This window comes from Dasypus novemcinctus, chromosome 29 (assembly GCF_030445035.2).
Source record: "Dasypus novemcinctus isolate mDasNov1 chromosome 29, mDasNov1.1.hap2, whole genome shotgun sequence".
Classification (NCBI taxonomy): Eukaryota; Metazoa; Chordata; class Mammalia; order Cingulata; family Dasypodidae; genus Dasypus; species Dasypus novemcinctus.
Genome location: NC_080701.1, coordinates 17,352,062 through 17,372,371, shown reverse-complemented (window position 1 = coordinate 17,372,371; position 20,310 = coordinate 17,352,062). Strand labels below are relative to the sequence as shown.

General features: G+C 35.6%; 1 pseudogene; it reads right to left on the bottom strand.

Annotated features, from left to right (window-relative positions):
* Positions 1-234: 234 nt before the first annotated feature.
* On the bottom strand, positions 235-16,337 carry LOC101433815 (cathepsin K pseudogene; annotated as a pseudogene).
* Positions 16,338-20,310: the final 3,973 nt, after the last annotated feature.

The following is a 20,310-nucleotide window of genomic DNA, read 5'->3' as shown; positions in this document are numbered from 1 at the left end:
TTTTGATAGAAAGAAAATAGTATGAGCATCACATGAAGCATAAGCAAATGAAGAAACTAAATAGACTCTGTTATACCACATCTGTTATCAACTCCCTTCCAAGATACATCAGTACATCATGCCATCATGGGAGAAATGGAGGAGTGGGATGGGGTTGACTGGCTGGAATAATATCTTGGGGAAGTTGGTCAGGTTGTCAAAGCTGCGGGCATTATTCTGATTCTGATTGTTTCCCTAGTTTTCTCCCAGCTATTTTTAATCATCCATTGCTTGTTTCCCTTCTGGATCCTATTGCCCATTGTCAGAATGGAATGGTTCAGATTATCTCTAATATAATTTTCATGGTAATACACACCTTTGCTATATAACTGAAAAGAGGCTTCCATCAATGGCCACACAGATGGGACTAGCCATTGCCCTCTTCAGTACTTTTTCATGCCCTCGGGGATCTCTCTTACATTTAGTTGTCTTGCCTGTTAGGTTGTACATATAACTTTCATCCTGTACACTTTAGGGGTGGGCATCTTCAGAGTCAATGCACAGTTCTTCTGCCCATACTGGATAGCATTAATCATGTAGCTTCCTCTGCAGTCATCATTCTCAGACATGCAATCCACCAGGTTCTGGACGTTACAATATAAGAGTTTTCCAGTTTCCTTGTGTTAACCTTTCAAGGCACCCTCAGAGCTAAAATATCCCAACAGCAACCCCACTGACCTGATTTTGACAGGGATAACATTTCCCTTCTCTCAATCGAGAGAAAGTTGATAGAATCTGGGGCTCTGTCCTCCCAGTCTGGAAGGGTCATTACTGCAGGAATAAGAGAAGAGGAATCTTCAGTCCCATTATCTTCTGAACTGCCTCATCACTGCTCATGTTCCCCACGTGGTTCATAGCCAGTTCATATGTGTGGACACCAAGAATGGTTTCAAGGTTGTGCATAAGCTCCCACTGGGTGTCCAGGATGTTCTCAGGATATAAAGGAAAGAGCTCACTATAGGCAGCGGTAGTAGAACCCTGAGCCCACATTCTCATGATAAGGATCTGTTCTTTGGGCTTGTTTTAGCAGGGAAGTATAGACAATGTGTGCAGGTATCTAGGGGAGCTAGATTTATTCCATTAGGATAGAGGAAGTCAGCTCTAGCAGTTGACTAGAAAATTTGTATATATTCCACTTCTTTTAACATTCCTACCAAGCACCATTTTATCTCATTTGGGTCCTTTGAGGTTCTTCTGTTTCAATCTTTGTCCTGATGTTTATTGGATCTGGCTTAACTTAAGAAGACATCAGAAGGTAGTGGATGTAACTCAGTGGTTGAGTGCCTGCTTCCCAGGTATGAGGCCCTGGGTTCAATCTCAGCTACCTCTAAAAAAGAAAAAAGAAAAAAGACATCAGAGAGAAGGGGTCACAGAGATATTTTTGTTTTACCATCCTAACCTGTGATATTTCTGACTTTATGACAAAGCTCAGTCTTAGGCCTCCCTGCAATGTTGAAAATTCAATAACATGCAATTAGCTATTGCCCTGGCATATATTTGTTGAGAAGAGTGGGAGGTACAATATAAATCTTGGGTTCTATCCCCATCAATGATGCCATTTCTGTCCATCTGTCTAATTGCTATTGACCATGGAAAGCACTTTTTGACTGAGGTGCAATGTAAAGTAATATTGATTACAGTAAATGAACTTTTCTGTAGTCACTTGGTCAATTAAGGAAAAAAATATCTAGAGTTGCATCTCATGTAACAAAATCCAATTTGCATATTCCTGATGGTAGCCTGAGTTCCTTGGCCTCGGCAAGGATATTTGAAGTAAATCTCTTCTTTTATTTAATATTGAAATCTCATTGCCCTGAGAGAGAAGGCTAGTAAAATATAATTCTGTATTCCTGCTGTAAATATAGAACAGAAGGGAATTAGAACAAAAACAGATCTCACTTTTAATTCTTCAAATAAGAAGCTTTGCTGCATGCATTTTTTATCAAAGCAATATACATTTTATTCTAGGTTAACAATAAAAAAATCCATATCAAAAGGATATCGGGAGTTTGCAGCTGCTGTCACACTGCAAGAAGGCTCAGCTCTGATTTTGCTGAGATGACTGATAATGATAGCATTGTAGGTGGATGAAGCACCTTTCACCTGAAATGCTTTAAAGAAATCACTCCTGCCAGCTGTGATTGCTGATGCTTAGTCCTCCAGAGACTTAGATGCAGTAACAGAAGTGCCGCATGGGGGAGAAATGGAGAGGAGAAAAGCACAAGGCCATGGGACAGATAGAAACTTATGGCTAGTGACTCATTCAGCAACAGGGAGGAATCCATTTTTTTTTCAGTTTTTTATTACATAAATGTTATGTAAAAAATATAGGGGATTCCCATATGCCCTGCTCCCAACCCTTCCCACATTTTCACACATTAGCAACATTCTTCCTTAGTGTGTTACATTTGTTACAATTGGTGAACACATTTTGAAGCATTACTACTAAGTGTGGATTATAGTTTACATTGTTGTTTACACTCTCTCCCACATCTTTTTGTAAGTTATGGTAAGATATATAATGGCTGTATCTTTCATTGGAGTGTCATTCAGGACAATTCCCAAGTCTCGAAAATGTCCCCATATTACACCTGTTTTTCTGTCTCTCTCCCCTCAGAACATCCAGTGGCCACTGCCTCCACATCAATGATAAAAGTTTCTCCATTGCTAGAAGCACAATAAATCTATAGCATAATACCAGTAAGTCAATGCTAGTCCATCATCCATTCCCCAATCCTGAGGATTCTGGGATGGTGATGCCCATTCCACCAGGGAGGAATTCTTAAGTAATGCAAGACTCTTGAGATTTGAACATGGGATCTGAAGGTTTACAGCCTAGAGATCTGTTGTGTTAACCCATTCAGAAAAATTCACACAGGTCTTTGATCCCAGGGCCACAGTATTCTTGGGGTATAAAGGAGGAAATCAACAAGTTCAAAACACATTTTCAATCTATCCCTTATAATTTTATTGACTTTCCATGGTAATATGTTCATGAAAACAAAAAAGCAAGTGAGGTGGGTGCTCAATGCCTAGAAAATAACTGTATCAAACTAAAATTCATAATTCACTTTTTAAATAATGTATTACAGTTTACCATATTATATTATATAATTTTTTTCCCATTTGATGCCCCAAACTGTAATAAGTATCAGGTAAAGTGAAATATTTTTGTTTTGTTTTGTTTTTTCTCTGTTTCAGAAGTAGAAATGAAGGCGTGTATAACTTAATTTACTTGTACATAACTATGCAGGTAGCAATTGGTTGTCTGACACCAGATCAAGGGATACTATTCTTTAGAAAATGCTGCAAAATAACAGTTGAGGTTACTTTCATTTTGCTGACATGTGTGTCTAACATTTCCATGGAAAACTTTCTGCTCCTATGCCAATGAGTCTCAAGCTCCTAATTCACTAAGTATCTCCCCTTTATGAATTTGAATGGGAAATGACTACTGGAATGTAATCTGTTTTAGAGTTTTGCAGTTTGTTTTAAAGTTGAAGCGCACATTCTATAATTTGAGTAATTCATAATTGACTTAATGATGAGTCTCTTCTTGTGCCAACATTAGTCAGGTAAGCTTTCAGAAAAAATGCTCCTTAATATGTCTGTTTTATAGATTGTTCAATGTATTTCAGGACTCTGGTTTCCAGACCAAACACAAAGAACATTTTCATTATAGAATTTGATTGCTACTAATTTATTATAAGACAATAATTAGTGTAATTATATTATTCTACTGAATAAATCAACCACTTATCCTCCATCCAGCTTTCTGCAGATACATTCCTTGCTACAGTTCTAATGTGAGAGTGGTCAAGGCTTTTGTCAAGCTGTAATATATGCTGTAACTTTCACCATATGGGGGAAATCATTTAACTATAAACTTTCCACTCACCCCTTTAACTTTGTAACTCCCTTATGAAGATTAAAACCATAGTCAGAAGATAAAGTGTTTGTTGTGCTTTACCTTGGTAAGCTGCCTCCTATGGATGATTGAACAGGTTGCAAACTACACAGTGATATTTAATGGCCTTGTACCCACAATGATGAAAATGATTCTTTCACTCAAAACATTGAGTCCCCACTATGTGTATCTTTTTGAGTATGGATATAATTTTAAAAGATAGTCTAAGTATCTATTTTGATAGAACCAGTATTTTTGTGGAAGGGAGAAATAAATTATGAAAAAAGAAAATGTATCAGGTAGCTAATTGGTATAATTAAAATAAAGTGGGTTGTTTGAGAGTAACTTGAGGACTCTTTCATATCAAGTGGTCAGGGAGGGCATGACATTTAAACTATGACCTGAATGATAAGAAGAACCCAGTCCAACAATGATCTGTGGAAGAGGATTTTCAGTAAGAAAATAGACCATCTTATGGTCCAAAGACCATAAGATGAGAACAAGCATGACTGGAGTTTACTGGTAAGGAGAAAGTGATATTATATAATGTTAGGGAAGTAAAGAGAGGATGGCAGACTGTGTAGGTACTATCTGACAAGAAGAAAGGGTCACATGCTATTTTAAATGCAGTATGAAGGCACCAGAGTGCTTTCAGCAGTGGAATTACATGGCCTGAGGGGTGTTTTATAAAGGGTCTCTCTGAGTGTGGCATTTCAAATAGAGGGTTGGCAGCTAGGATACTAGTAGGAGCTGCTACTGTCATCCAGATGCAGAGTAAAGATTGCATGATTGAGGGGAGCAACAATGACTGTAGTCAAGATATGTTTTGAAGGTAAAGTTGAGAGAATTTTCTTAATATAGTAAATGTATGATCTGTAATAAAGCAAGACATAAAAGATAACCCGTAGGTTTTATTCTGAGTAACTAGGAGAACTGAGATGAGAAAGTCTGATGGAGAAACTAGTTTGTGGTGTTGAGTTAGTGAAATAGAGTTATTAGAAGAATATACTAACCTTAGGATTCTTTTTTAGATATTCGAGAAAGAGATAGAACTAGCTGTTTGTTATACAGGTTTGTGATTCAGGGAGTTATTTGGGGGGTAGAAGTGTTAGTTTATTCAATTATAGATTAATATCAAATCACATAAAACATCATGAGAAAAAAATATGGGCCAATATCTCTTATGAATATAGTTGGGAAAATCTGCAACAATATTCAAAGAAACAGAATTCAGCTACATAAAAAAAAGTTATACACCATGACCAAGTGGGATTTATTCCAGAAATGCAAGGTTGGTTCAACATATAAAAAATAATTAATGTAATACATTATATTAATAGAATAAAATGCAAAAATTATATGATCATTCAGTAGTTGCAGGAAAAGCATTTGGCAAATCCAATACTCTTATTTAATAAAAAAACACCAAAAAACTAGATGTAGAAGGACAATTCCTTAAGGAGATTAAAAAAAAAAAGCACAGATCACACATAGTGGTAAAATATGAATATTTTTCTTCTAAGGTGTGGAAAAAAACAATGGTATCCATTCTCTACACTTCTATTCAGCATGGTACTGACGATTCTAGGTAGAACAATTAGGTAAGAAAAAGGTAAAAAGGACACCCAAATTTGAAATGAAGAGTAAAATTATCTCTATTTGCAAATAACATCATCTTGTATACAGAAAAGTCTAAGGAATGAGCTAAAACAACTCTTAGAGCTAATTAATGAGTTCAGCAAGGTTTCAGGGTACAGAATCAATATACATGATCAAAATACAGAATCAATATTATTTCTACTCACTAGCAGGGAACAATCTGAAACAAAATGAAGTTAAGAAAATACTTCCATTTACGACATTACAAAATTAAAATAGGTAAAAATACATTTCACAAAAGAGGTAGAAAATTTATACTCTGAAAAATGCAAAACATTGCTCAAAGAAACTAAAGAATATCTAAATAAACAGAAAGGTTCCCCATGTTCATGAACTGAAAGACTTAATATATTTAACATGGCAGTACTGCCCAACTTGATCTACGAATTCATTGAAGTCCCTATAAAAATCACAGCTCACTTTCTTTGCCAAAATTGAACAGTTGACCCTGAAATTCAAAATAGTCAGTATAGCCGAAGTAATCTTGATGGAGAAAAAGCTGGAGAACTCATACTTTCCCATTTCAAAACTATTTCAAAACAATAGTAATCAAGACTGTGGTAGTGGCATAAAAAAAAGACATATACATCAATGGAATAGAATTGAGAGTCCAAAAATATTACGGCCAATAGATTTTTGAAAAGGATATCAAAATAATTTAATGAAGAACCATTTTCAACAAATGGTAATGGGACACCTGGATATTTGCATGCAAAAGAATGCAGAGGGACCTCTTCCTCACACCATACAAAAATAAACTCAGAATGGATCATGGATCATAGACCTAAATGTAAGAGCTAAATATATGAAAATATTTCAAGAAAATATATAGGAATAAATCATCATGACCTTGAGTTAGGCAAAGCCTTCTTAGATATGACACCAAAACCACAAGCAACAAAATAACGAAATAAATAAATGGGACTTCATCAAAATTAAAACCATTTGAGCTTCAATAAGCACCATCATAAAAGTGGAAAATCAACCCACAGAACAGGGAAAATATTTGTAAATTAAATATCTGATAAATGACTAGTATCTACAGTATATGAATAACACCACTCAGTAATAAAAAGACAAATAACCTGATTAAAAATGGGTGAGGGAGTTGAATGCAAATTGCCAATAAACATGAAATTATTTTCAAAGTCCTTAGTCATTAGGAAAATGTAAATCAAAACAACAGTAATTACAGAGTCACAGTTACTAGGATGTCTGTAATCAAAACTACAAATAACACCAATTGGTGAGATTGTATAGATATTGCTAGTGAGATTGTAAAATAATGAAGTCATTTTCAAAAACATTCGAGCACTTCTTCAATAAATTTGAGTTCTTATGACCCAGTTATTCAACTCCTAACTATCTACCAAAGAGTAATGAAAATATGTCCACACAAAAACTTGTAGACAGATGTTAATAGTTTAATATTCAGCCTATTCATAATATCTAAAAAGTTGAAGCAACCCAAATGTACATCAAGTAGTGAATGGTTAAACAAAATGTGCTATATCCATACAATTGAATTTTAGCAAGCATGAAAAGGAGTGAAGTACTGATACTTGCTGCAAATTGGATACTACTTGAAAACATTATGCTAAATGAAAGAAGCCATTCACAAAAGACCACATATTGTATGATTCCACTTACATGAAATGTCCAGAATGGATAGATGTATAGAGACATAAAGCATATTAGTGATTGCTAATAGGTACATTGTTACTTTTCAGGGTGGTAAAAATGTTCTAAAATTTATTATGATGGTTGCTCAATTCTGTGAAAGCAATAATTTTTCATTTTATATAGGTGAACTGTATGGTATATGAATTATATCTGAATAAAGCATTTTAATAAAATAAAAAACTTATTTAAAAGGGGAAAAGAGTTAATACTGGCCCCAATAAATGTTTACTTCTAATATATAAGATTAAAAAGAAATATATTTTTGGCAATAGTAATCCCTAAAAATAGCAAGACAGCTATTATTTCATCCAAGTAGTCCCTAGCATTTGATGCTGTCTCTGTATCTGCTCACTATTCTTATTTTCTAATCTGAAAAACCCTTATACTGTCATTTTAAAGTGATCGTGCCCCAAAGTGAGCCTAATGGGCCAGGGTGGGACAGGTCTACCACGTCCATTGTCCTAGATTACCCTCTTATAAACCAACAATTCGACTAGATCTCACCTTCCCTTTCTAACAACTCACAAAACATCCTTGTATTGAGTAGGTCTAATCTATGGACCAGGACGAGTATCAAATTCACTTGCGGTAATGTAAATAAGTCACTTTCTTTCACTTGAAAATTGTCTTCCAAGTCCTCTCCTATGCTTCATCCATTCTCAAAATTCCTTGTTCCTATTTCAGGAATCTCATTACTTTGAGCTTATTCAGAACACAAGTCTGCTTCTTAATATCTCTTGACTGTTCTGCAGTTCCATTTGCTTGTTAACAAAGTTTCTTGTACATTTTTTAAGTCTGAATCTCATTTTCTTTGAAAACTGAGAGATTGATTTATAGTTTTCAGGTGATTTCGTTGTGTCATAAATGTCAAACTGAAATGTATCTTTCTTTATTCTTTTCCTTCAGAAAATTGCTTAGAAAGCCACATTCTTGTTGAATTTAGCTTTTCTTTTTTTAACAAGTTCATGTGCTGCTTTAGATTTCTTATAACATTTCTATAATAATTTTATTGACTCATTTCCCTCATATTGTTTTGTAAACTGTGTTTCTCCAAAAACTTTCTACATATTCTAGTTCTCTATCTTGTTGCCTAAATTTTGAACTTTAACAAACTAGCTTCTTCCCCTGAAGTTCATCCTTCCAATCCTCTCTGACTGTGTAATGGGTTTAACATTAACTAGTATTTGCTAAATGCGTGGAATAACCAAGTTCTTTCTTTTATTTGTCATAATTTACATTATGACATTTAATCTTTACACAAATCTTATGAGGTAGGCCTGCTTCTGTAGATGTCAGTTGAGTTTTGATAAGTAAAATACTGTGGGAAGAAGCAGTCCTAGTGAAAGTCAGCGTATGTTGGTTTGGTAGGAACAGAGTACAGGGTATGTGGGGGTGGGATGGGGGGGTGGACTAGAGTGAAGCTAGAAAGGCAGAGACAAGGCAGAGATCTGGAAGGAGGTTGTAAGTTCTATGAAAGCAACAGGGATGGTATCTTTAAGCATTTGGCAGGGGAATGATCAAATCATATATGAATTTTAGAACAATAGCCCTGCTTTAAGATTTTGTTTCAAAAAGGGAAAAAAAGATATACTGCACATGTGGCCAGACATTTGGCAAGAAATATAACTAAATCTATACCTATATCAGTATTTCTCTTTCTTTCATCTCTCTTATCTAAGTGACTATTATACATGTATTTTAAATGATAAATTTATCATTAAAATAATAATAATAAAAATTACCACACTGGTGGAAATGAGGAGAAAAATTGGGACCCAGGAAAGGAAGACCAAGAGGTAGAATTTAGTTGTAAGAGCATTACAGTGATAGAGGTGAGAGATAAATGAGCATGTTCATAGAGACAGAAAGCAAAATAGTTGTGAATAGGGGGCAGGGGCAGGGGAAAGGGGGATTTATTGCTTCATTGGTACAATTTTCTGTTTGGGATGATGGAAATGTTCTCGAAATAATGGTGAGTTGTGTAAGGAGTCAGAGATGACTAAGTTTTCTGATGGAGTGACTGGGTAGATAATGCCTCATTTATAAGGGAAAGTTCACATTCCCAGTAGTTACATAAGGAAGGTCAGATTTAGAGGGAAAGAGATGACTACAAGTTCAGTCATGTTTAGGCAGAGTTGTCAGATGGGGATGTCAAATATTCGGAGCCAAAGATATATGATGTGAGGGGTAGAAGTTGACATATGTCATCATTTAGAATCTAAATTTTAGATGAGGATGTAGGAGTGTATGCTATGGACAAAGGAAATAGTATGGTAAAAGAAGAGGAAGAACACAAAGTCTATAACTTTGGAAAACGTGAGCAATTACAGGATTGAAAGAAGGTATCTGCTCATCTTCAGGTATTTGAGAAGAAGGCAATGGCTACATTGTTTGCCTAATGGTGGGGCTGGGGATCTTTCGAATTTGCACTGACACCCCAAAACTTCCAGTCTCTTGATCCTCTCACTTACACCTTAGTAATATGCTGTCTACTTTTCCCCTGGGAGCTGACACAAGTTGCGTCTGAGTATGTCTGAAAGAGTTGATTGTCTGCTCTACATTACTCATCCCTGACCTTTGAGTCACAGTGACATGCCTCTGAAGTTTGCCTAGAATAAAATCTGATTCCAGAATTTCTCTTTACCCACACTTTTCTCATATTTGTCTACATTAAATATTTAAAAATCCTGCTGCCATTTTGGCTATTTCGATCACTGGACATATTTCTAGTAGTTTGCTGGGAAGGGTTCCCGTATTTGATTCTATGTGCAATATAAAGATTGATGTGCAACAACCAAGTTGGACTGTCTAGGCATTAACCATTAACTACAACAACATCAAAACTGAGACTAAAAATAGATGTTCTTAGAATTTATTTTAGTCCTTCTAGCTATGTCAGTTATGAATTAGGAGGGTGAACTTGGACTGTCCTCGAATTCTATGCTGGTGACCTTAGTACTGAGCATAAAGCTTCCTGGATGAGTGCAGACTTATTGATCACTCTGTAGTTTAACTCACTTTGTATTTATTGTCAGGACTGCACAACTACCAGGTTGCTATTTATTGTTCCACTCTTTAATTGTGCTGCGATTCTATTGTCTGTTATTGAGATCTATAATAACTCATTAACTGTTTTATGTGTGTATACCTTGTTTTCACAGTTTGTATTAAATCTTGTTTGAAGAGGAAGCATGTTTTATACTTCTGAATTCTGCTGTTTTTGGAGTAATGCTGAATATAAGGAATGTACTCAATAAAACCTTTTTGGTTTATTGATCAATGCATTGATTCCTTGCTACCATTACTATAAAACCATGCTAGTTCAAATAGAAATCCTAATGACACGTTTGCCTGCCTCTTAGATTTGTTGTCAGGATCAAATCAGGTATTAAAAGGGAAGCTGCTGCAATGTTACACTACGATTATGGAGCTGTATTAGATTATTAAGAATAATTCAGTTGAAATTGTTCTTTATTTTATAGGATATTACTTGCTTCCTACTTGGAATTTCATCAGAACAGATAAAAAAAATTCTGAGTATGCACTGCATGGTTTGGATCTAGTTAGGTGACTTTGAAAATTTGCTCAGGTCTGGGCTAAACACAGTACAGAAGACAACCCTGCAAACTTATATAGATGATTATTTTTCAGCTCTAATAGATAGAAACAAGAAGCGTTTTTTTTTTTGCATTATTTATTGTAATATACAAATGAACTTGTTTTGTTTTTGTTTTGAGGGTTTAATCACCTTCCTTTTGGTCACCAGGAAATAAACACAAACACTCAGCTGTATTCTCAAAGCTGTACTGAGTTCCCCCATGGACATCACAGTGATTCACAGACACACTTGGGTATAGTCTAAATTTTTAAAGTAAATATAATAGTTGATGTTTGTTGGGCATTGGCTGACTACTAGTTAGACTATGGTAGTTCACAGTTTTGACACCATATCCTGCGCCATTCCTTTCAATGACGTAATTTGTGAAGTTGAAGTTTTGGCAGTTACTGTGATAAAAAGTAAATAAGATATGAAAATCAGTGTGAAACAGGAAGTGATGGTTGTAACTTACTTTCAGATTCTAAGGCTTGAGAAGCTGTGCAGTGCCTAACAGATGCACATGCCCCTTAGTAAATATGGGGATGATTTATGAAGTAACATTGTTGTTTTTTTTCCTCTCATTTCAAGTGTATTATTTTTTTCTGACAGCTTCTAAGTTATTAAGACATAAATGCTAAGTTGCTTGGAACTAATTTTTTAGTAAAGTGAATTGTTGGGTGTTTCTTTTGGCCCATGAGTGCCAAGAAAAATTAGTGAGGCATTAAGGACACTTAAAACCTAGAAAGATTGGGAGCCTCTCACCTAATGCAATAAACTATTTTGAACTTTTACTTGTATGCACAGCTGCTTCATTTTTATGTTAATTCTTTGTTCTCCTATGAAGGTTTAGAGAGAGATTTTTTTTGAACAATCTCTCTAAATAAAATCTTTTATATGACCCCGTGGAAGGGTTTCTGATATATTAATGTAACTTTTTTATTAAGAAAGTCACCTTAGCACTGTAGGACTTGCGATCCCTATCTGTGAAATAGGAGTGTGGACTATATGATATCTTTGGTGCCTTTGTACTCTAGTGTTCTAAAAACTTAGAGGATTCTTAAAATAAAATTATAGAGTCATCCAACTGATGCAATAAGGCGGGCCTTTCACTCGTGTTTCAGGTGGGAGAGAGTAAGTCCTCAGTCTGGAAGCAATGACCTACATCTTTGATATGTGTGAGGATGGCAGTGATGTGACTATTGTCCAGTGGGAGGCCCTGGGTCAATACTGGTTGGCTCTAAATACTTGAGCCAGGGATAAGTATCTGTGGAGCAGACATTTTTTTTTCTACTTTACAATTTTGCTTGTGTCTTGTAGTGTAAGAAAATCACCAATTTGTGTATAGCAATATACACAGAACTCTGTCACATTCCAGCCTGTTCTTCCAAATGTCCTGAAAGTCATGTCATATGCATGAAGTAAGAGTTCAAAACCATTTTCCTTTGATACTTAAATGCAAACTCCCATGGTAGTTGTGTCAGGGAGGTAAATAGCTCAGCTAAATTGTGCACACCGGCAATCATCTGCTCTCTAGATAGTTACGATGATATAAAGGTCGATGGCATTACGTTTCTAATATTGCAATGGCTGCTTTTATGCATGAATAAACTTTTAATTACAATTAAAAAATACTTTATCATCGTGTCAATGCTATTTAAAGAATTATTGAATGCTTTCTCAGAAGTTGTTCTTTAAAGTTCTGCTTCTGTGCAGTATGCATCTTCTTTCATGCCTGTCACCTACCTTGGCTCTTTGATGCTTTGAATAGTTCTGTGTATTGTATTAATAGCTGTCATTTATTCGTCTCTTTTATCCTTTTTTATCTCCATCTTCTTGGCTCCTTTGTGGGCTGAACTTTAAATTATTTTCCCTCTTTCTTTTTACTCACTCCGCAGTTTCTTTCTGATGTTTCCTCACAGTACTTTCTATGATCTGTAACGTATTTATTGTTCTGTGCAGAAACCTTCTTACTGCCATGTTCATTTATTTTCCAATAATCTTTATTAGATCTTTTACTTTGTAATTTTTTCAATTCTTTTTTAATCCCTTTTTTATGCTAATTCATTTCTTTATTTAATTCTTAGTTTGCCTCATCTCTGATCTTCCTTTGACAATGTTATTACAGTTCTCTCTCATCATCTTCGCTTCTCTTGATGTTCCTGGAATATGATTGTTCCACTTTCTTTGACTTGTTCAACGATTCCACCTCTCAATCTCATCCCCCTTTCTTGGCCTTCTAATTGTGAATAATTCATACTCTTAGCCAATCTCTTTGTCTTTCTCTACTTCCTTCCCTCTTATTTGTTTGGCATTTTTCTGCTCCAAAAGGCTCCCTTAGCTCTGTAAGGGAAGACTTGACTGTTCTGCCTGAATATCTGAAGCTTTACAGTAAATAAGGCCTGAGATACACTCTCCTCAAGGTCAGGTCTGGAGGCTACCTTTGTGGGTTGAAGGAAGAGATTCCAGTCAGGTCTAGTTGCCTTATTTCAGAGGTCACTTATATGGTACACATCCTATGATTTTAAATATAGGCCCAAGAAAATACAGTGGATTGGTGGGTCCCTGGCATGTTGGCTCTCACTCCCTCCAGTAGATACTGAAGTCCAGGCTTCTGAGTGACACTTAGAGTGAAAACACCTTTTTTGTCCTCTGCCCTGTGTATTTGCTAACTTAGAATGAAGAAAAAAAGTATAGGGAATAGACAGCTTGTCACATTCCAGGTTTTTCATCCATCTTTTTAAGGCTTGGCTCTTGCTTCTGGGTGAGGTATAACAAATTTAAAACCAACTCATTCTTCTCTGAAATAGGATGGTCCTTGATTAAAGCGTATGCTTATCTAATGGTAGTAACATTCTCTAGGTAAGACATTGCCATCTTCCTCACCACTTCTAGGTGCAAAGCATCTTTTTAGTGTACTGTTTAGTATGATAGAAAAGCTACTGCTGCGTGGATCCTGGGCACCTGTCCACTGATCCTGCTGCTGTTGCGTGTGAGCGCTGAGTAGGTAGGACAGGAAATGTTTGTGTTGACAGTGAGATAGCTGCTGCTGAGTCACCCCTCAGAGCACGTGGCATGCCAGGCACAGCATCCAACTGTGAATCTGATCACTGGTGTTTCTGCCTGTGTTATGGACCTCGGGCTTCAGGGCAACTCCTGACGTTTCTTTCTCTAAGTTTTCTCATCCATAATATGAATTGGCTGTGCTCAGTGGACTCTAAAATCCCCTTCTGCTTTTCTCCTCTGTCATATTTTAAATTCTACCATTAAACATTGATTTCTTTTGGTTTTTAAAGCTTTTAGGTTTTCAAAGATTGCCATTAAAATGCACACCCTTTGGAAAGAATAACACTCTGTAGTGATTTTAGCTCATATCTTTGAGTGGGTTGACTGATATCCTAAGGGCAGTTCTTTTGGGAATAAGACATGGAGTTATCAACTGAGAGAAAGGGAGCCACTATGATCAGAAAGAGGCACAATGGGGTGACAGAGCAGCCAACAAACAAAAATAATCAAGTGATAATCTCTTTTAGATATATGTTTTCAATTCTTGCAGAAAGCCTGGGATATAGTACTTACTAAGTACACTTTACATACGAGAATACTGAAGCCGAAAGCTATGAAGTAATTCTCCTATAGTTACACAGGGAAGCAAAGGTTGAGGGTTGGAACCAAGGTTGTTTGACACCAGAGTCCATGTCCACATCATTTCCACTACAGGAGTTGCTTTTGGCCTTTCCTCCCTTCTCTCTCTCCCTCCCTCCCTTCCTTCCTTTTCTTCCCTTATATATTTATTTTCAATGTTACTCAATACGTGAGTTCTGCAAAAATAAAGGAATTTACATGGATTATCACATTCAGTCCTTATAACATAAATGTCATTATTTGTCAAATTTTCAAATGAAGATCCTAAAGTTGAAAGGTTTAAAACCTGCCTATGCACACAAAGCTGGTATATGTCAGAACAGATAAAATAGGCATATACAAATACATGGAATGTATGTTTTGGAACTTGCAGCAATTTAATTATTTCAGCACCTCACTGAATCACAATGGTCCAAATATCTTTCCATCTCTACTTATCTTCTATCAAATTACTCATTTTGATAATCTGTTTAATAAATTGGGACAAAAGCATATGTAATAATTTATCCTTCTACTCACCCTTACTTTTCATCAGCTGACTATTTCCTGGTGTGTCTCTTTGAAATTAGACTGCCTCAGTCTTTGATCTGAAAGTCAAGGTAAGCATCTGTTTTGCTTATTTTGAATTCTGTCAATTCAAAATTTAAAGGTATGCTTTTAAAGGTTAACATATCACATTAAAATTCCTGAAATACTTATTGTTCAATAACCAAACAATTTCTGGAACCAGATTGAAAGCAGTTTGCCTGCTCTCAATACCACTAGATGGTATTGGACAAATTACAACACCTCTCTGGGACACAATTTTCTTATCTATAAAACAAAAGAGTGCAGTAGATAGTCTCTAAGATGTCTTCCAGCTCCGAAATTACATGCTTCTAATCATGCTAATCCCTTTGTTATTTTATTTGAAAAACATTAACTAAGAGCCTATATTAAGCCAAATACTGTGTAAGTCATTGGAAATATAATCATTAACTCTTGCAATAGACAGCTAAGAATCTGCTATTATGCTCATTGTAGTAGAATACCATCTATTTATGTTTGCCACTTTATATATATTTTCCATACATTTATTCTGTCCTTACTTTTGCCACTCCCTCTCTTCATCCCATAGCTGCACATAGTTTTGGTCTCCTTCCCCCTCCATCTTTGGGCCCATTCTTTATCTGTCCAGATATCAGGGTTCTCCCATGTTCCATATATATATAAAAACATAGTTAGAGGTGGGCTTAATAATGACTTGAGTAGGTGCCTGGCTTCCTGATATGATCTGAAGGAGGTTTCTACCAGAATTTTATCTTTTTATTATTTTATAGTGTTTAATAAAATATAGTGATAATAAAGATTTTAGTTTGGAAGAAAATTAGCAATGGGAAAAGTAATAGGCATCAGACGTAGAGAGCAATTGGGTGTTTGGGTATGATAGATTTGCCCATTCAAAGTCTTTTGTGTACCACACGTATTTCTCATCCTACCATACCGTGAGCCATTTTAGTCTGAGAGCCATACATTTGCGTACAGTGGCCAGCTGGTTTAGACATTTATTAATGGATTGATGTTTGCACTGTTTGCCATTCCTTCTTTGGAACATGTCTTCTTTCACATCCTTGATCCCACACTGTTCTGGCTCTTCTTCCACTTCATTCGATGCTCCTTCACAACCCCCTTTGCTAGATCTACTTCCTAGGAGACTTAGGATATACTAATAAGTCTAAACTTACTTAAACTACCACAGCATCTTCTAAACTCCATACTCATGTATTTATCTGCCTTCTTGACATCACCACTTGGGTGCTTAATAGACATCTTCAAATTAATACATCAAAAGCACCTTTAAACCTGTCATTTACTAGTCTTTCCCATTTCAGTTTAGGCCCCTTCAATCCAATTACTTTTGGCAGAAATAGGGTTGCTAATATTTTTTATTTTTTTCCTCCCACACACCACAAAATCCATGAGCAAACTCTTTTGTCTCTAATTTCAAAAATATATACTGGATGTGATACTTATTCCCTTCTCTCTCATGAGAGGTTTATCCCCTTAGAAGTTATTCTAATTATAGCCAAAGTCATCTGTAGCAGTGAGATATGGTTATGAATTCCAATAATAGATATTGGATTATGTTTGTAATCTGGTCTGTACCTGGACATGATTACGTTATGATTAGTGCTTTGATTGGGCCACATCATTAGGGTGTTGAGAGTTTTTGATGTTGGAGTTTTGATGTTGGAGTTTGATGCTGAAGCCTTAAGCTGGAGCCTCAGGAAGTAAGTTCACAAAGGTAAAAGAAGCAAGCCCCAGGAAGAGAGGAACCCTGAGCCGGAAGAAGCAAGCCCTGGGAAGAAAGGAACCTTGAGCCCAGAGAGAAGCAAGACCCTGAGAGGGAGGAAGCCAGGAAACCCAAAACCTTGCAGACGTCAGTAGCCATCTTGCTCCAACATGTGAAAATAGACTTTGGTGAGGGAAGTAACTTATGCTTATGGCCTGGTATCTGCAAGTTCCTACCCCAAATGAATACCCTTTATAAAAATCAACCAATTTCTGATATTTTGCACCAGCACTCCTTTGGCTGACTAATACATCATCTTTTAAAAATATACCTTTATTCTAATTGGACTCCCTTGTACCTAACACATTGCTTTTCTCCTGCAGCTTTCAGAGCTGTCTCCTTGTTTTTTGCATTCAAAAATTTGATCAGTATGTAACAGAACTTTTTTTTATTTCTTCCAGTTTAGCCTGTTTGTTATTCTCTGGGCTTCTTGGATGTGCATATTCATGTCTTTTGCTAAGTTTTGGAAGTTTTTTGTCATTATTTCCTTGAATATTCCCTCTATCATTTTCTTTCTTTTTTTCTCTTTCTGAGATTACAGTAATGCATATTTTGGTATACTTCATAGTGTCCCAGAGGCCTCTTAGAGTATTTTCCCTTTTCATAATTCTTTCTTTTTTCATTTTTGCTCTTTTGCCAGACTCATATCAAATGTCTTGTCTCTAGTCCTACTGATTCTTTCTTCTGCCAGATCTAAGCTGCTGTTGAAAATATCCTGGGATTTTTTTCTTTTCCATTATTGAAAGAGTTGAGGGACAAAAAAGGTATAAGATTTAAAACACTAAAAAACAAAATGTCTAATGGAAGTCCTCCATTATCAGTAGTGATTTTAAATGTAAATGGATTAAAGTTTCCAATTAGAAAGTAGATATTGGCAGAATGGATGAAAAGAAAAAAGTATGGCCCAACTGTATACAATCCACAAGAGACTTAAATGCAAACACATAAGTACGTTGAAAGTGAAAAGATGGAAAAAATATATACCATGCAAGTAGTAACTTAAAGAGATCTGGGTAGCTCTACCATTATCAGATTAAAATAAACTATAAATAAAAACTGATAAAAGGAACAGCTATGATAATTATATATTGATACAGGAGTCATTTCAATAAAAAGACAAACAGTTCTAACTATATATTCACCTAACAGAAGAGATCCAAAATATATGAAACAAATATTGACAGACTTGAAGGGAGAAATAGATGTTTCTAAACCAATAGTAGGAGACTTTGATACACCACTTTCAATCATGGATATAAAATCTAGGCAGAAGATAAATAAGGAAATACAAGACTTAAACGATACTCTAAACCAACTGACCATAATAGACATATATAGAATACTTCACCTAACAAAAAGAGAGTACTTCTTGAGTGAACATGGATCATTCTCTAGGATAGACCATTTGTTAGGTCACAAAACAAGTCTTAATAAATAAATAAAATCACAATCCTACAATGTATCTTATCTGACCACAGTGGAATGATTCTGCATATTAATAACAGAGTATGGATAATTCAAAATATATGGAATTAATTGGTTGTACACTTAGCCAACCAATGGATTAAAGAGGAAATCACAAGGGAAATTAGGAAATACCTTGAGGAGAATGAAAATGAAATTGCAATATACCAAAACTTATGAGATGCAGCTTAGGCAGTATTGAGAGGGAAATTTAGTTCTAAATGCTTACATGAAAAAAGAAGAAAGATTTCACTTCAAAGACCTTACTTAAAAACTGGAAGAACTAGGAAAAGAAGAGAAAATGAAGACCAAAGTGAGCAGAAGGAAGGAAATAATGAATCACATAGTTTTTATTTTGAATGATGGAGAAGTTTTGGTAATGGGTGGTGGTGATGGCATCACAACATTGTGAAAGCAATTAACAGTACTGAATTATATATTTGAATGTGGTTAAAAGGGAAATAGATGGTATAAATATTACTAGGATCAAAAACTTTAAAAGTACATAGGACTATACAACAAACAGTGAATATAGAAACATGGTCTTTAATTAATTACATAATTATAAAAATATGCTTTCATCAATTGTAACAAATGCATCACACACCAATGCAAGGGGTTAATAATTGTGTGGTGTATAGGAATTCTGCATTTTATACATGATTTTTCTATAATCCTATGAATCCTCCAATAATAAATAAATAATACTATATAACATTTGATTGTCTTCCCTCTTTCTCAGATCCCTCTAATGTTTTCCCATCTCATTTGAAATGAAATATGAACTTACTGCCATGGTCCTCAAGGTCATACACGGCCTTGTCCCTGGGCACTCTCTCAGCTCTTCTCTTATCATTCTCACCCTGACTTTGTCCACTTTACTTCTCTGCACTTTTTCCTCTTCTTCCCACTGTGTCTCAATCCTATCAACCTCATTCTTCCCTCAGAGCTTTTGCTTTGACTGTTTCATTTGCCTGGGATGCTCTCTGCCAAATGGTTGTATGAGTAATGTCCTTTGCTTTTCATGTATAATTCTCCTCCCCACATTTTTCTATTAGGACCTTAACTGTGTCATACTACTGCCTTTTTGCCACTATAGTTTCAGATAAGAAATCAGCACTTAATCTTATTGAGCTTCCCTTTTATGGGATGGATCTCTTTTCTCTTGCTGCTTTCATTATTCTCTCTTTGTCTTGAGCATTGGAAAACTTGACAAGTATATGTCTTAGGGTAGGTCTATTAGGATTTATACTGTTTGGGGTGTGCTGTACCTCCTGGACATGTACATCCATGTCCCCCAATAGAGCTGGAAATTTTCAGCCATTATTTCCTCCAACACTCCTTCTCCTCCTTCTCCCACTTTCCCTTCTCTTATCCCTCTTGTATTCCTATAATGCATATGTTTGTGTGTTTCATGTTGTCATGTAAGTCCCTAAGTCCCTGAAATTTTTTCTATCTTTTTATCTGCCTGTTTTACTACCTGTCTGATTTCAGATGTACTGTATTCCACATTGCTGATTCTTTCCTCTGCCTGTTCAAATCTGCTGTTATGTGCTTCCAGTGTATTTTTGATTTCTTGCATTGTGCCATTCATCACCATCATATCCATTATCTTTTTATGTATGTATAAAATGTCTTTGTTATGTTCTCCCAGTATCTTCTTAATATCCTTAATCTCTTCCTTCACTTCATTAAGTTGATTCATAATATTTGTTTGGACATCTTTTATTAGTTGTTCCATGTTCTGTTTTTCAGTTTGTTCATTGGACTGGGCTATGTCTTCCTTTTTCTTAGTATGGCTTGTAATTTTTTGCTGCTGTATAGGTATCTGTTTATATTGATGGGTTTATGCAGTTTATTAGCTTCTCTTTCTACTCTAGGGTTTTATTTTGTTGTTGTTGTGGTTTTTTAAAAAGATTTATTTATTCATTTATTTCTCTCCCCTCCCCCCCACCCCACCCCAGTTTTCTCTTCTCTGTGTCTGTT